Genomic DNA, 16,894 nt, shown 5'->3' with positions numbered 1-16,894 from the left:
CCGTTTTAGACTTTTGCTTGCCAGCTTATGCCCCTTTCCCTGTTCTGATTGCCTGTCTGATACCAAATTTGACATTCATCATAGACCCAGTTGACTTTGCTTTTGCTCTGTCTGTTTTGTCAGTGAGACATGCATTTGAGTTTACCCATTGCTTAACTGAGTTGTTCCAAATATCAGTAACAAAAACCAAAATACACCATCATCACTTAGGGATTAGTGTCATGATTTTAAATGATGTTTCACAATGTTTCGCTATTCATCCAAAAGGCTTCTTCAGTTAGATTCAGCTTTCTCTATACATTCAACCACCTGAATGATCACAGATAATTCACTAGATATTCACAAACTCACCAAAGAGATCAGGATTTAACTTGATCATGTTTTGTCTAAACATCTGTCAGGAACAGTCTGTACTGTATCTTTAAAACCTTTTCATGAAATGTAGTGTAGAGCTTAAGCCTCACATTGCCAGACTTCATCTTGCAAGCTTGCTTTTAGCAATGATTTTTACAGCTAGAGACAAGCATTCGAGATTCTGAAGACCAGTGACAATTCAGCAAATGGAGTGTTCATGCAGTCGGGTGTAGGAACAGTTCACGGTTACGTCTCAGTGACGGAGAAAACTATTATGTATCAAATGTGCAGCTGGTGACGTCTGTTTGTAGTTATTTGTTTTGAACCGGCAAAATCTTAATTAGATTTTGGAGGTGATCTGGTTCCAAGAAATCTGCCTGTAGACAGTCTGGATCCTCTAACTGCCTTTGGTTCTTTAAGCTGAAGAGTTTGACACTGTCCGAATCAAGAATTTTATGCATGGTCAAACATACTCATACAGCTCTGCCCACACTTCTGATCTGACATCAGCAATACATGTCTGCCCTGACATCTCAAAACTGTGCAGTTTTAGTTTTATATTTGCTCCGCATTTATTTTGGCACTTTATTTCCTCTATTTTGTATCAGTGCTGCCAGCTATTGTATCAATATGTACTCATGATTTGAATGTTTTCTGATATATGTCAGGATCAAACTGAAATGAATAGGCACTGTACTTTAAAGAGGTATATGTTACACTTGGTCACTCTGCATGAACCTCCAGCAGGCCTCCATCTGAGGACAAGACAGGAGAAGTATCACACATCTGAGCAATCATGACATGACAGTAAACCCTGAGGGTAAACGTCCTGAGAGACACAGAGCTCTGTCTATCAGGATAAGCCCGAGAGGAGAGACAGATACACATGAGAGAGGAAGAGGACATTAGAGCATACACACACACATCACAAAACAAACAACAGCAACATCAAGGAGTGTGAGACAGAACAATTTTAAGATTACTATAATCATCTCATAAAATAAAGTCGGATCATGCCGCATTATGTTGATGATTCCTGGGAAATCACAGTGAGTCATCTGATCACAGCCTGGCAACAATTGGTTGTTTATATGCAACTCGAGTGCAAACTGTGGTGTAATGAAATGAAGGTTTATTTTATTAATTAAAAGCAACTGGTGTGGTTTTGAGATTTGGCAGCCTGGGAGTTGAGACCACACTTTCTATAAATCCTGTTGGGTTTCCTCTTTGTCTTCTTTCAGCATTTTATTTGTCATTGGTATCTGACTAACTGGATTAAGGCCTTGTTAAAAACCCAGGAGCAACTGGTTTAACAGGTCAATTAAATGTACAGTATTCTGAGGAACCTATGTAAGAAGTTGATGAACTATAATTATTTTCTGTGCTGCTAAAATTAATTAAAAGGAAAAAGTCTGAAAAAGTAATGATATTGCCATTTTTATTAGGAAAAACTAAATCATATATAGTATGGTCTTTCAAATTACAACATATTAAAAACACCTTCAGCCCAAGATCTCAGTAGGATAATGTTCCTCAGAAAAACACACTCTGCTTCTACAAACCACTGCTTGATTGAGGCTAAATCATTGCCACCATTCATGACAACAGTGGCACTAAAACTTTACCAACTAAATTTGTCTTATAATTGTTCTCAAATCATACTGAGCTAAATTGTTTGATTGACTGTTTTGATTTGATCCACTGAGCAGTTTTTGTTGTAAAACATTTTATAACATTCATAACTTTCTTGAACTGTAGAACAATTATTGATTAGTGGCAATTAGCTGAAAGAGTAAAATTGAAGATGTTATTAGACAAAGATTACAACACATACACATATTTACTGTACAGAGTTTCTTGTGAGATCTATGAAATGCAATTGGTTTGAAATACACATCTTTAACATTCCATGCTATGTAGTCCAGACTATAGTGGCTTCAGCCTTTGCTTTTCTATGTTTGCTCTAAGAGAAATAAGATATGTCATATTGCCTTAAAAATGGAGGAGGCATAAAAATAGAGCCAGCAAAAAAAAGAATAAACTGTGCACGACAAAGGACTTCAGGTGACTACTGGAGAGGCTTGAGTACATTGCAAGACAGTATAGATTGAGAGTGATGTAAGGTACTGGGTTTGAGAGAAAATGCTAAAACGGTAGATGAGGCTAAAATGAGATGTGTATGAAGTTGATGTAAGTAGAGACAGAGCATTAGGGAGTCTACCAGCAGGTCTCATCACACATGTATGCACACACACACACACACACACACATACACTGGTGTCCGCCTCACTGCACTCTCCACACCTCAATAATTCATTGACGCTAAAATAAAAATGCCATCATCTCACAAGCACAGAGACTCAAACACAATCGAAGATTATTCTCCTGGTCTTTTCCAGCGAGACGAAATCAACACAGTCTCCTTCACAACATACAGAATGTGTAAGAGAACAATAAATAATCCTCTCAGTGTCTGCATGATGCAGACAAGCTGTGCCATAGGTCCAGAGTACAGAGAGAAAATGCATCCAAATTCTGCATCCGGTAGGTTGTTTTTTAGGGTAGTGAGGTTCACAAAGTAAATTATTCAGTGTCTTACCATCTGGGGTGTCCTTTCTGAGGCCAAACAATTTAGGCTTCAGTTGTCTTTGGTTTTGCTCAGCACACTGCCCAAGTCAGTCATGTTTTAAAGACCCATGTGCTGTTCATATGCATCCACAACCACATGGTCAAGTACCATCTAGATATCTGGCATTGCTCACGAAAACTATCAGGCAGTATGCAGATATGCATCTGAGAGTTTTTTGTACTGCTTGGTGTCTCATGGGGTTTGTGTTGTACGTTTGGCTCTAACTTTTTATCTTCACAGATAATCCTTATGTCTGTGAGGATAAAATCAACCATTCTTTTATCTGTCACAACCCCTCCCTCGTGTCTTTCTGTCCTGCTTTTCTCCTTTCTTCTCGCCAGTGACAGGAACATGTGCAGGATGAGTACAGCAGGAAAACAATGGCAAATGGCTTCCCTCTGTGCCACTCTTATGTTTAACCACTTAGTGTGCACCAGTTTCCTCTAAGTAAATGTACACCTGATGCATCCCACCCTTGCATTCTTCTCTTCATCTGCATCCCTGTTTCTCTCATTCAAAGAGCAGCGACATTCAATCAAGTGCCCAGCGCTCTGAATAATAGCTTACTGTGATGGGTTGACTCACTGATGACACACAATCTTGACTGAACACACGCATCTGCAGTTACGAGAAAGCTGCTTTTAAACTTGTGAGACCAAACAGCAGTAGCCTGAGTAACACCAGGAAAAAACTTAGAGCTGCGAATTTCCACCCACCCACACAGAAAATTTCACCCAGGGGCTACAGACTCACAGAGCCAGGGTTATTTGAGGGTTTTCATGCAACAAGCTAAATCTAGATAGTGTGTGAATCCCCCTCCACCTCCCACCCCTTCTGCACTCCTAGGCATTGTGTAAGTGTTTAATGAGCAAAACATCTAATCTGGGGTAGCTGCAGTACACATTAGCGCATTTATATGGCATGCAGCTGATACCAAAAGAATGCAACCAAGCAAAGTGGCTGCCTGAATTTTTACTGTAGCAGCCAGGGTGACGTTTGATAGGAGTGACAGACCTATAGTCATGCAACGCCTCTGTTCTGGATCTGTTAAAAATGGCATAAAGGGGTCAAGGAAAGTAGTGAGGAAGGAAGGAAGATTTACAAAAGAGAATTTGATGTTAATGTTGCTCAAAAACTGTTTCTGAGTCTCTGAGAGGTTACTGTATTTAAGATGCAAGAGTTATATTTAAGTTAGTATTATCCAGAAGTGGGGAACGAAAGGAGAGCGGAAACATCAAAAGGGCATGAAAACAAATACAGGAAAAACCTGACCATCTGCATAATGCCACTCCCCCATTCCCAAAGTGTATGTCTGCTTTATTTTAATAACACATTTAATTAATAAATACAATCTTTGTTTTATGGTTACAGATCAACTAGATTTTGTTTCTCTTTTTGAAAACATCAAAACTGCATAAAATATTCCCACAAAGGGTGACTTTCTTTTGAACTGACTGGGTCATTTTAGCCTGGATGTTTTACTAGAAATGAAGCTAAATGTGGCTATCACCCCCATATTGATCCACATTTCTATTATTTGCACATAACACGTTTTATTTCTAATGAAAAACGTCCAGCTTAGGATGCTGGGAAAAAAGTTATCAGTGCTTTGATTTATAATGAATTAGATCAAAATGTGTTCAACTGTGTCGTTAAATAGAGTTTGTTGCTAATTAGACCAACCTGAATTCACTAAAGCTAAATAGGTACAACAATCTCTTTTCCTTTGCATGTTCAAATTTGCTATGGCAGAGGAAAACATTCTAAAAATCTAATTATTTTTACTGAAGAAAGCAGTGACATGAAGTCCTGTGTTTGGCCTGTTGAGTGCTACAGCAGATTATGCACTGCACTGACAGTGAGATCCAATCAGAGCACCATGGACAGCTCCTGAGTGGGCTCCTCCACCAATGCCTCACTCAGAGCCCGGTTCAGGACCATGGAGAGCTCCTCGTATATTAAACTGCTTCACTTAATCAAAACAAAAGAAAAAAAGTCTCCTACATCATCTGAGAGAAATTAAGGTTATCTGACTCTCTGGATTCAGTCCATTTAGCTACCACTGTTTATCATCAGAGGGCCCTGGCACATCCTGCAGGTCATTAGGCGCTGTGTGGACCACAGAACACCATTATGCTAGCTACCATTATGCTATTTCATCAAGTAGATTTAAATGCCCATGTTGATCTACAATTAGAACCAACTGATTGAGTCGTGAGAAGACCACAGTGCTAAATGGTTTTAGAAAGATATAGTTATTGAATTTGTCGTTTAAATGACAGGCAAAGACACTCTTCTCACTCTTCTTGTTTATCATCTCTTTTCTATGTATATATATATATATATATATATATATATATATATATATATATATATATATATATATATATATATATATATATATATATATATACCCGTGTGCACTTAAACCAATTCCAGTTTGACTTCCTGGGTTTGTTGTGTAAAGACAAGTAAGTTGCTGAAAAATCACGTGCCAAAGAAATCTGACGCACGGAAACGCCACTACTTCTCCCCACTGGCCTGCTTTATCCTGTATTAAGCTAAAACATTTCCTAAAATTCAATTAAAGAGACTGACAGAAGCCTTTACCTAAAGGAGCGGCACTGAGTTGCAAATTTCACATGTGATGTAACATTCAATGTCTGACGTTTAATTTCATAATAGACTCCACTATTAATTGGCATGGATACCCCATTTAGACAGTGCTACTTCACAACAGACACCTCAAAGCATTGTGATCCTATCTTTGGCTGAAGCCCCATACGCAAAGTACGAACCCCACTGTCCCGTCCCGTACCGGGAGGATTTGAAAGGACTACTCACTTGCCACGGTGAGAACCAGGAGTGCCAACGCTGCTTTCACCGGGGCTGCCATCGCTTCCTCCCCTCCAGTGCGACAGACACACGAAAACTTGCAGATGAAGAGTCTTTCTTGCTTGCGTTTTTTTCCTTTCTACTTTGTGCGTCAAGTAACTGAGTACAGAGTGAAATAAAAATATTTTAGAAATTAAATTTAAAAAAAAAAAAAAAAAAAAAAAGAGGTTGGTTATAGCGGTATCATTGCAAAGGATTCCGCAGATGGTCGGTAGCTCCGGCTTGGAGGCATGGAGAGGAGCTCTGACTGCTGTCTGTGCCGAGAGAGATGAGGAGGAAGGATGCTTTCTGCCAGAGCGCACCGACTCCACCGCTGGTCCTGGAGCTGTGATTGTGCGCAGCAGAAACCGGCTGCAGAGAACAGAGTCGCCCGTACTTCTTCTTCGTCCTCTTGAGCAATGCAAACAACGTTTTCCTCGGGAATATGGGTCAGGAGCTAGTGGGGATACGCCAATCCTGTTATCGCCGAAGCGGCCATTCTTCAGATAAAAGATTTAAGCGTCCCGGTCCTCACACTGCCCTCCCGCCCAGCGCGCTCCACAGTCGGGCGTCAGTTTCATTCTCTACCGTCTTGATCGACCGAGTTTGACATCTGTGACAACAAACAGGAAGCGATAACAGTTAGAAATCCCCCCCAAGGAACTCACTTAATAACCAGAAGCCACTAAAATCGACTTTATCTTCCCCAATCAAACGAGAATGCCTTAATTGAAATGTGTTTTAAGTTAAAGTTGATTAAAACACACTTTAATGAAGGGAGCAGCTACAGAAAAACAAAGTTTTGTTGAAGCTTCGGCTAAAACTACAAATAGGAAAAGTTAGTCTCTCTAGGCTCTGTAATCTGTTAAAGTATGAGTAAATAGATGAAAAGAAAGACTGAAACTGTGTGGAAGCAGGTCGTCAGTAAAGGCCTTATCTGCATTAAGCACATTGTGGCTGCAGCTCTGGCAAGGAGTCCTACCGTCACAGGCTGGTCAGGGTTAGGATGTGGGAGCAGCGTCGGGGTCATGACGTGTGAAATCCTTTACGTCTTGGCAGCCATTTGAAATAAAAATAATTCAGAAAATGTGATAACTTAATGATTTTTGTGGGATGTTTGATCCTCTGAATATGGGGTGTGGAGGGGCATGGAAAACCTCAGCAGCAGGGTCACTGAGAAGTAAAGACATAATCATCATGAGGGTGAAATCATGCATCATTATCAGTAGATTCGTCACAAACACAAAGACAGGCACTGCAATAACAAACCCAAACTGCTATGAATCAAACTTGCCTTTCCCATTCAAAATATATTCAGCCTCTGCTCTATAGCTCACATGAGCTTCATGTCAGGTTATGGAGAGTCGAACTGTGTAGAAACTACATGCCGCAGCCTCTGTGGCATAACACTAGATCAACAACGGTGGCTATGACAGTTCTTATTGCACATTCATGATGTGGTGAGGCCGACACATCTGGCAGGTCATGGGTCTGATCAGGCTATCAGGCTCATGGTGCGTGTGTGTGTGTGTGTGTGTGTGTGTGTGTGTGTGTGTGTGTGTGTGTGTGTGTGTGTGTGTGTGTGTGTGTGTGTGTGTGTGTGTGTGTGTGTGTGTGTGTGTGTGTGTGTGTGTGAGAGAGAGAGAGAGAAGAGAGAGAGAGAGAGAGAGAGAGAGAAAGAGAGAGAGAGAGAGAGAGAGAGAGAGAGAGAGAGAGAGAGAGAGACAGAGACAGAGACAGAGATAGAGAGACTGTAAAGGCTGTAGGCTTCCTTGGGGCTTTAATGCAGTATAACCGCTTTAATGCGGTATAGCTGCCCCAGAGATCCCTTTGGTGATGTCAGGAGGGGAAAGGGCACGAGGAAGACATGGCCTTAAATGTGCTTCAGGATTTCCGGCTATTTATTTCACAGAGAGGACAGAGGGGAGAAGGGGAGTAGGAGGCAGAAAATTAGGTTGTTCATTGCAAATTGTGAAGAAAAGAAGGGGGAGGTCGACTGCTGTCAATTTTTGAAGAAGATATTATATTCATTGTATATAAAAAGGTGAGTAAACTGTTACTGGAATAGGAACAGGAAACAGCTAGCCTATCTCTGTCTAAAGATAACAAAGTCTGCCCACCCGCACTGCTAAAGCTCACTGTTGATTTCATCAGTCAACAGTGACTTTCTGTAGCCGTATCATCTCCATCATGTTGTGGAGAATCTACAAAATTAGTGCTCCCATCGTCCAGCACATAATGCCCTGTAAAAAAACAGCTTCTTCAGTTCAAGGATGAAGTGTTAATTCATGAGCATTAGAGGTGCTGGTGGGTGGATTTTGTTACCATTACTGAGACAATGGCAGTTTTGCTGTTTCCCCATTTCCAGTTTTCATGCCAAAACTGAGACAGCTTCTGGCAGCTGGGAGCTTAATATTACTGTACAAACAAGAAAGTGGTAACAATCTTCTCTAATAAAGCATATTTCCCAACACAGTAAGATAGTGTTCATCCAAATATTAGCTGCTCTGTACTGCTGGAGCTTTTGGAGACATGCAGTTTTCCTGAGTTGGAGCAATGAGCCAAACGTCTGCACAAATGCTTTATAATGTGACTCCTCTAATGTGCAGCCAAGAGAATCTATGGGACCAGGTGTAACACCCACCTAAACTTTACTCCATCCCAAAACAACCATGGCAGTTTATATTTCATACATTCACGCACACAGTCTATAAAATTAACCCCTAGTCACAATGCCCAAATGTAACCAAATTGTATTACCCTCCTATCTCTCCCCATTACAGCACACTTTAGCAACATGCGAGCATCTCGCCTCCCAAAGTCCCCGGCCGTCTCTCCTAATGAACATAATCTCTGCATTCTAAAAGCAACAGAGAGGAGCAGAGGGAGGCCAAATTTAATCAGAACTACTTAGAGCTCGCTGTGGGGTTGGCTGGAGCTCTGGAGAGCCAGGCAGCAAACACACACACATTACAAACACACACACACACACACACACACACACACACACACACACACACAAAGGGTAAAATCTATGAGGATTTTGTTCCACGCTTACGTACATCACATATCTGATAACTGGGAAATAAACATTACCTTGTGTTCATGTGCAAATTAACAGACACACACATGCACATATACTGTACATGTTCCAGTATAACAACTCAGCCTCAATATTTACCCAAAATAAACCTTCCTATAATGACATTTGAAACCTATAATGGTGGTTGGGGATGTTTTAACCCATTAAGTACAAATTGTGGCAGCTTTATACCAGTGCTGACCATTTTTCAAAGCACACCTAAAGAGTTTAGACTGATTATCTGCCATTGTTTTCCTTTCATTTCTATGTTATATTGGTAATACCTGCTGAGACTTAAAAGTTGTTTGGGATAAGTAAAATATTAAAGTCAAATGTATATTGTTTATCAAAGTTACATCATGATTACATAATCCCACATTTGTAAGCAAATATATTTTTCTTTCTGGGACAGACTTTCAGCACTTGTGGGAAAGTTTTGAGAGTTGGCTTCCATATAAAACTTAATTAATTGTTTTTTGGGTTTTTTTAAACCTGTATGAACAGGAAGAAATTGTCAGAGTCATCATGAAAAACAAAAACATGTGGATTGTAATTTGCATTAAGCATTCATAACACATGCAATTTTGAGAAGAAAAAATAATAGTAATAATAAGTTATAATTAAAGCCGCAAGCAGCGATGGCGGGCCCTCGCTCACCCATGCCACCGTGGGGCCTGAGGCATGGCGGGGCTGTGGCGTGAAGCAGAAAGTGAGAAAAAACCTGGAAGGAGGCCAAAAATGCAATGTTTCGTTCATCCAGTAGGTGGCAGTCACAGGTAGTTACACATATGGTCTGGTGTGTTCTGGTGTGTTCAGGGCGGCCACTCATCAGTCATGTGAAGTTTGGAGTGAATTGGACAAAGCATGAAGGAGTTATGAGAGGTTGATGGTTCATCCACCAGGGGGCAGTAGAGTGTAACAAAACACAAGCGGTTGCGTTCAGGGTGGGACAGTGATTACACATGTGAAGTTTTGTGGAAATCGCACAATGATGATGTAAAATATGGCACTTCCTGTTTCCACTAGGGGGCGACACGAGTGAGATCGCCTATGAGCGAATGGAGACGTTGAGGTCGGCACCCTGGACCTGTGTACCAATTTTCATGATGATACGTGTTCAATAAAGCCATCAAAAAGCCAAACGTATTTTCATGGCGAGGAATTGATGGTCGCCGCGTCGCCACACAGACGCCATTACTCGTAGCTTCACAGTCTTCATAATGTAGCTTCACCAACTGGTTCTGAATGAAGTTGATGGGGCAAAGTATGTAATTTTAATGAATCTTAGTTAACTTCCTGTTACCACCGGGGGGCGCTATGAGTTACGTGGGAAGTTAATATATCGGGACGTTCAGGGCGGAGCCATCATCATGTCCAGCAAGTTTGAAGCTGATTGGATGAAGTATGTGGGCGTGAGAGCCACTCGTATGTACATGGCGAGCACGCCAAAGTTAGTTGAGCCCTGGCAGATACGCCCTTTGACCTACGGATGTGCAGAGCACAACTTAAGCTAGGTCTGGAGATGTTGCGTACCTAATTTGAACTTGATCGGGCGAACGCTGTGGGAGGAGTTAATTTTAGGCGGGAAAAATCAAAACCAAAATGGCCGACTTCCTGTTGGGTTGAGGTCATGAGGTCAAGAGGCTTTTTTGCATATGTGGGTATAATACATATGTGTACCGAATTTTGTGAGCATAGGACAAAGTTAGCAAAATTCCCTATGGGCATTTTTGGACTTTGTAGGGGGCGCTATTCCGCCATTCTGCGTCAACCATGTGCGACCACCCAAAAATATCGAATTTCGGATGAGGCCGGACGTCCGTGCAAAAGTATAAGCATTTTCGCATTTGGGAAAAGGGGCGAAATTGGGGCACGAAATGTCGGAAGAATAATAATAATAATAATAATAAACATTACAATTTCAATAGGGCTTTCGCCAGGCGACTTGCAGTCGCCGCTCGGGCCCTAATAATAATAAACATTACAATTTCAATAGGGCTTTCGCCAGGCGACTTGCAGTCGCCGCTCGGGCCCTAATAATAACAGTTATGTGCTGCTACCAAGGCACTCCTTGTCAGTCCACTATTCTTACTAATGTAGCGATTTATGGAAATGCTAAGATATTAAATTAGCTCTCGTAATCTAATCAGGGGCACCACCGGAAACTTTCCGGAAAGAATAGATTGATTGGACTTTTGTGTGTCCAATAAATCTTTTTATTCAATAAATCATAATTAATAAATCAAGAAATTTCAGAATCAGTCAAATATCTAAAGTTCATGGCTTTACGGTTCAATAGATCCCCTGTATCACTTCAAAGAATAGACATACACAATTGATTGAGTTTTATGGATTTTATTAACTACACACTACTATAACTACACACTACTATAAATGATTTATAAATAAATGTAATGACGAGTTTGCAATACAATATGAATTCAACAGATTGTTACTCGATATAGCGAAATGAATGAAAGATGATGGTGAATGATGAATTTAAATGAAGGATATGTAATTATGTGGAAACTAAGAAAACTTGTAAGTTTTACTGAGTTTTACTTTTTTTAAAAATTTGAATTACTCGATCTGACATCAACCCTTGATTAAAGCAATATTTGGATCCTACTTTCATCCATGGAGGGCCTCAGCTGTCCGTCCTTCAGAACCACGCGTACGCACACCAAGTGGAAGATCTCAGAGAGCGTCACAGGTCCGGGCGGGGTGCTGTGAGGATGGTCCGGTTCGGCTGGGCGTTTCTCCGACTGCCTGGTCCGGTGGTTGTCTGTCTGCAGACTTTGTCCGTCTCGATGAGTCGTAGGATTGACAGACGTTTGTCTGCCCAAAAAGCTCTTGCAGGTTGATGAAAGATGGAGGAAAAGTTCAATTTAACTAGTTCACTGTTTAATAACTTTCTGGAGAGACCTCAGCGTTGGCCACACGTCAAATCCTCAAAAAGGGTCAAAAACAGGCTGACTGCAAAACTTAATGACGTGTTTACTTAAAGGGCCTTTTCTCTGTACGTTTGCTGACAAAAGTTACAAGGTTACAAAAACTTAGATTACAATTAGAATGACTAAAGATTAAAATAAGATAAGGTGACTAAGGTAAGAATGTGTGAGGTGGAGAAAAGAAAAGATGGACAATGCAAAACCTGAAACAACGCAGCCAAGTCAAATCAAGCAAAAGCCAAAGCAGATGGGTTCAGCTGGGTTTTGTCCTGGGGAGGGCTTGTGTGTCAGCCAATCAGGTTTATCACAGCTACTTTGAAGATATAATTTCCAGCTTTTTTTACTGTGAAACTTTTCATCATCATCATCATTCATTCAGTATTTAATCCTGATTATAAAATGCATACTATAACATAGTAACACAGAACACAGGATTTATCATTCTGGCATTAATATGACATCAGCTTGATTCATCAAGCTGCTATTCATTAAAACCTGAAAATGATTAATATGATCAAGCATGATCACATTGTTATTCTACTTATTCCATGATAGATAATTGATTATCACCATAATGTAAGCATAACATCAATGTAACACTTTCTCATATTAAGTAACATTCTCATACTAACGTTTGTGTTTACTAAAAGAGAAAGTATAATGACAGTTCTTCAAATATCCATTTATCTGTGATCGCTGTAATAACTGTTACAATGGAGGTTTCTTTAGGTAATTGATACTGATATAAGTAATTGGTATTGTTTAAACAATACTATTTACTAAGACGTTCTTGTTTAAGCTTTTAACACTCATTTTCTCACTTTCATGCTCTGTGTGGTTTCAGGAGACACAGAGGGGAAAGTTAGGAATGTTCAGTGTCTCATAATTTATGACGGCGGTCTGTGTGACTCTAATCTGATGGAAGAAAGGGTTAGTGAAGTCTCACCGATAAATAATGACATCCAAAGGAAGCACCAAAATCTGTCTTTCATTACTTTTATGTAGTTCTTGTCACTTTTGGTTGCTCCATGGAATGTTAATGGATCTTTGTTTGTCCAAGAGAGAGACCATGTCAGTCTCTATATCAAACCTGATCCAATTGACTCATCCCAGGGTCAAAGGTGACTCTGACCAGATGATGTTCTGAGCCGTATCGATGCAGTGTCCGCTACACTAATAATGTGATTTCATGCCTCTGCCATATGGTGGTTATTGTGTTTCAAAGTTGTAGAGTTTCCGAAAAGCTCTGATGTATCCAACATTATGCTCACGAATACAAAACTTCCTGAAAAGGCAAACAATTACAGATGCCTTATATCAGTCAACATTTGACTTACAAGCTAGTTAAACCCAAATTAAATGTTGCTACATGGTCAATACATGTAGTACATGATCAATTCAAATCATTTTGAGCACATTTTGAGTCATCTAAAGATGTGAATGCTCACAAGTCATAAACATGCAAATCTTTCCATCTGTACTATTATACTACAGCATGAAGGTAGCATCAGCACATACAGTAGTGTTTAGAGATCTCACATAAATTGCAGAATAGCTCCACCTTACTTCAACCTGACTGAGGTCCAACCAGCCTGTGCGAGTGAAAACACCTGTGTGAGTATACACTACAGCAAGTCTATGCAAATAGTAGCTTCTCCTCATTTTCTCCTCATTTTGAAGGTTTTAATCTCATTTGACAGAAGTATAAATATGCATACCTTTGGTTCAGTCTGGTTATCAAGATGCTGAAGTGTTTCATACATACATCATCATGCAGTTCTCTTCCCAAAGCAATGATAATGCGATATTTACCAAAGCCAAGCCACTCAGTCATCATAATCCAATTAAACATAGGTACTGCACATGCTGTGTGTGTGTGTGTGTGTGTGTGTGTGTGTGTGTGTGTGTGTGTGTGTGTGTGTGTGTGTGTGTGTGTGTGTGTGTGTGTGTGTGTGTGTGTGTGTGTGTGTGTGTGTGTGTGTGTGTGTGTGTGTGTGTAGCGTATCCTCTCTTTACCCACGCACAAAAACACACTCTACACCCTGTGTCTCCTCGTCCAGACACTCCTCGGGTTGACAGCAACCTCACAACATGTGTATCTGTTTTCCAACAGGCGCATCACCATATTGTTTATCATCTGAGTGGATTAAGTTTGTTTAGTTTACCGCTCTCCAAAGACCCTCCTCACCAGCCTCTCCCTCTCATCTTACAGTGTGGTTGTTTGCCTCCAGGCAGCATAGTCAGACACAGTGTGTCCCGGTGAAGTGGCCGATTCCACCACTGCATTAATGTTATCATAAATTCATGTCACTAGGGGGCATTTGTGTCTTGGACTGACAGTATGAGATGGGGCTTTCTAAATTCCAGGCTGGTAGGTTGTCACAGCTTGTCATTGTCCTGCTCCAGTGGGGCAGAATCAGTATGATGGAACCTCCCGGATGTGCAGTGATAAGTGCATATCATCATCTATCTTTACATGTTTCTCATCTTCCTACTGATGGTATGTGTTCTTTGCTATTGTCGCTTGCCTTTGGTCTGTATTTGTCTCCTTTATTTGCACTCTTGGTGTGCTTCATGTCCTTTTGTTTCATATGCATGGTGCCTTTTTCACCTCCTTCTTATCTCCACATCTGCCTCTCAGTGCTCCTCCTTATTTCTTCTTAAGTCCTATACATACCCTGTCTTTCTGCCTCTCATCTCTCTTAAATTAAAAAGGCATAGACACCCCTACTGGGAGAAAAATGTTGGAAAAGTTGTAAGAATCTTATCATGGCTTAACTCAATTAAATTTTCTGACAGAGCCTGCAGTCTTTTAGAGTATGTCTCCAAACTGTTTAAAAGTGTCCTAGCTGCTCTGACACATCCTGGTTCATTTGGTCTTCTGTAATGTTAAAAAGGGAAGGTGGATGTCCCAGGTGTGCCCCCAAAATTTAAGAAAGTCTAGGATGTGAGAAAATCCAATGAGTTAGTGTGGTTTAATTTTCAGAATTACATGTGCAGTATACATGCAGTCCCTCCTATTATTGGGTTATGTATTGAAAAGCATCAGAGTCTGTGCAACCTTTGATGATGTGAAAAATTCCCATCAGAGTAAACATTTTCAACCACATAACTGCAAGTATGTTGGCTGATCAAATTTTTAAATGATCTTATAGGGCTGAGGGTATGAAGGGTGGTGTGTACATGTATGGCTGTGCTGTCTCTGTGGCAGCCCTCCTCCATATAAAGCCTCTCATGTTATCTTTACTGCAGGCCAAGAAGATTCAGCACTGCATATAATCCAGAGGCACCAACAATCTGACAAGCCTGGACCCCACGCACATGTACTGTAGAAGAAATATGACAGTGTTACACAATCCAGCATGTTCATGTGACATAGACATGCTCCCAGCCCAGAGATGAGTGAGGGGAATGAAGAGGAAGATACTTAAGGAAAACCAGAAAATGGAGGTTGAAATTATTTCAGAGTTGGTGTTTTATCACATATATGAACATCTTTGGATAGCAAACTCCTCCATTTGTTGATTGATTTTAGGAAACATCTATGATTGGATAATGAACTGCCACTGAATGAGCCCTACACACTCAGTGTCACTCAGTAACCTTAAGCTTTCTTTAACTGTTAAAATATTTTGGTCAGACAACTACGACCTGAAATGTGACCGACGGAGACAGTTGAAGGCATAAGTAGGCTAGCTTTCAATAGCCTTCATTTTGTTTCTAACAAGGTAAACAGTGAAGAGGAGCAAACACAACTGTCACTGAAAAATTAGTAAAACTCAGTAGAGTTTGTCAATCAAACTGCTTTATTTCTTTTTTTTCTCTTTCACTTAAGTTTGGACTCATTGCAATCAGAATAAAACCAAAAAGATGTACAAATGTTAAAATGAAAAGGAAACAAACTAAACAGATGTAGCAGCCAAGCTCCCTCCAAAATATGACATACTCATACATACTCATCATGAATATTAATCAGATTTTGAACACCACATTTTAAGGATCTTTTAGTTTCTTTCCATTATTTCAACAAACACAATTTTCCCTCACATTTCCTCCAAGACTTTTCCAACTCTGATCAGAAAAACAATAAATGTAATTTTTAATAATACCCAGCTGGCATTTCAGCATTTGTTCATCAAATGTGAATCAAATCATGGATGAAGGCTGAACCACTATTGAATTTTGTTTCTTCGATTCTAAAAAGTGAATCTATGTTGATCACAACAATGTTTTAACATCTTACTTTTCAATAATCAATATTCATTCTGCATTATACACAACTGTGCATTCAATTATATTATAATCTAGTTTTCAGTTGGAGGAACATATGACAATACTGACTGAATCAGTGATCAGTGATTTACATAATCCATGTTTTCAATGCAGTGTTCAGGTTTTGAATATATGTATTGAACTTGCTGTGCATACTTTGCAATACTACTATCCCTGCCATAATAAAACCTCTAAATAACTCAGTGGTAAAGCTTTCATATGGTCAAATGAAACTCCCCGGAAAAAGAGATTATGGTGGCTTCCTGAATACATTCGAGGGAAAGCAGCTGTTATAATTTATCTTCTATAGATAAGAAAACGAAGATAAGGACGTTTTTTTTCACAGACAGAGTCGGATTTCTAAACTGTTGTATACACTCAAAAATGGTGGGTTGAATATAATTCAACGTAGGGTTGTTTCTGTAACCCAGTACTAAATTCCTACTAAAATATCTCTGCTGTACAGCTTAAATTAAAAACCCACAGTGTGGTCTAGAAGATCATGTATCGACTTGCACAGTGTTCAGTCATGTAAACTGTCCTTGCAAGTGGCAAATACTAGGTTGGATGGGCTGGAGGGACTCTGCTCGCAATATTGTGTGCACACGTTTGGGTCTATCCACTCTCATAGGTTGAGATGCAGGTGTGCCTTTAAGTTTCATCTGTCCAGGTGCACTTACATGAACATGAACACTCATGAATAATAAAATGTTCCATACAGTCACTCTTTCC

Source organism: Scomber scombrus, chromosome 9, assembly GCF_963691925.1.
Source record: "Scomber scombrus chromosome 9, fScoSco1.1, whole genome shotgun sequence".
NCBI classification, from domain to species: Eukaryota; Metazoa; Chordata; class Actinopteri; order Scombriformes; family Scombridae; genus Scomber; species Scomber scombrus.
The sequence above is the reverse complement of the archived record's forward strand: the minus strand, read 5'-3'. Positions refer to the sequence as shown.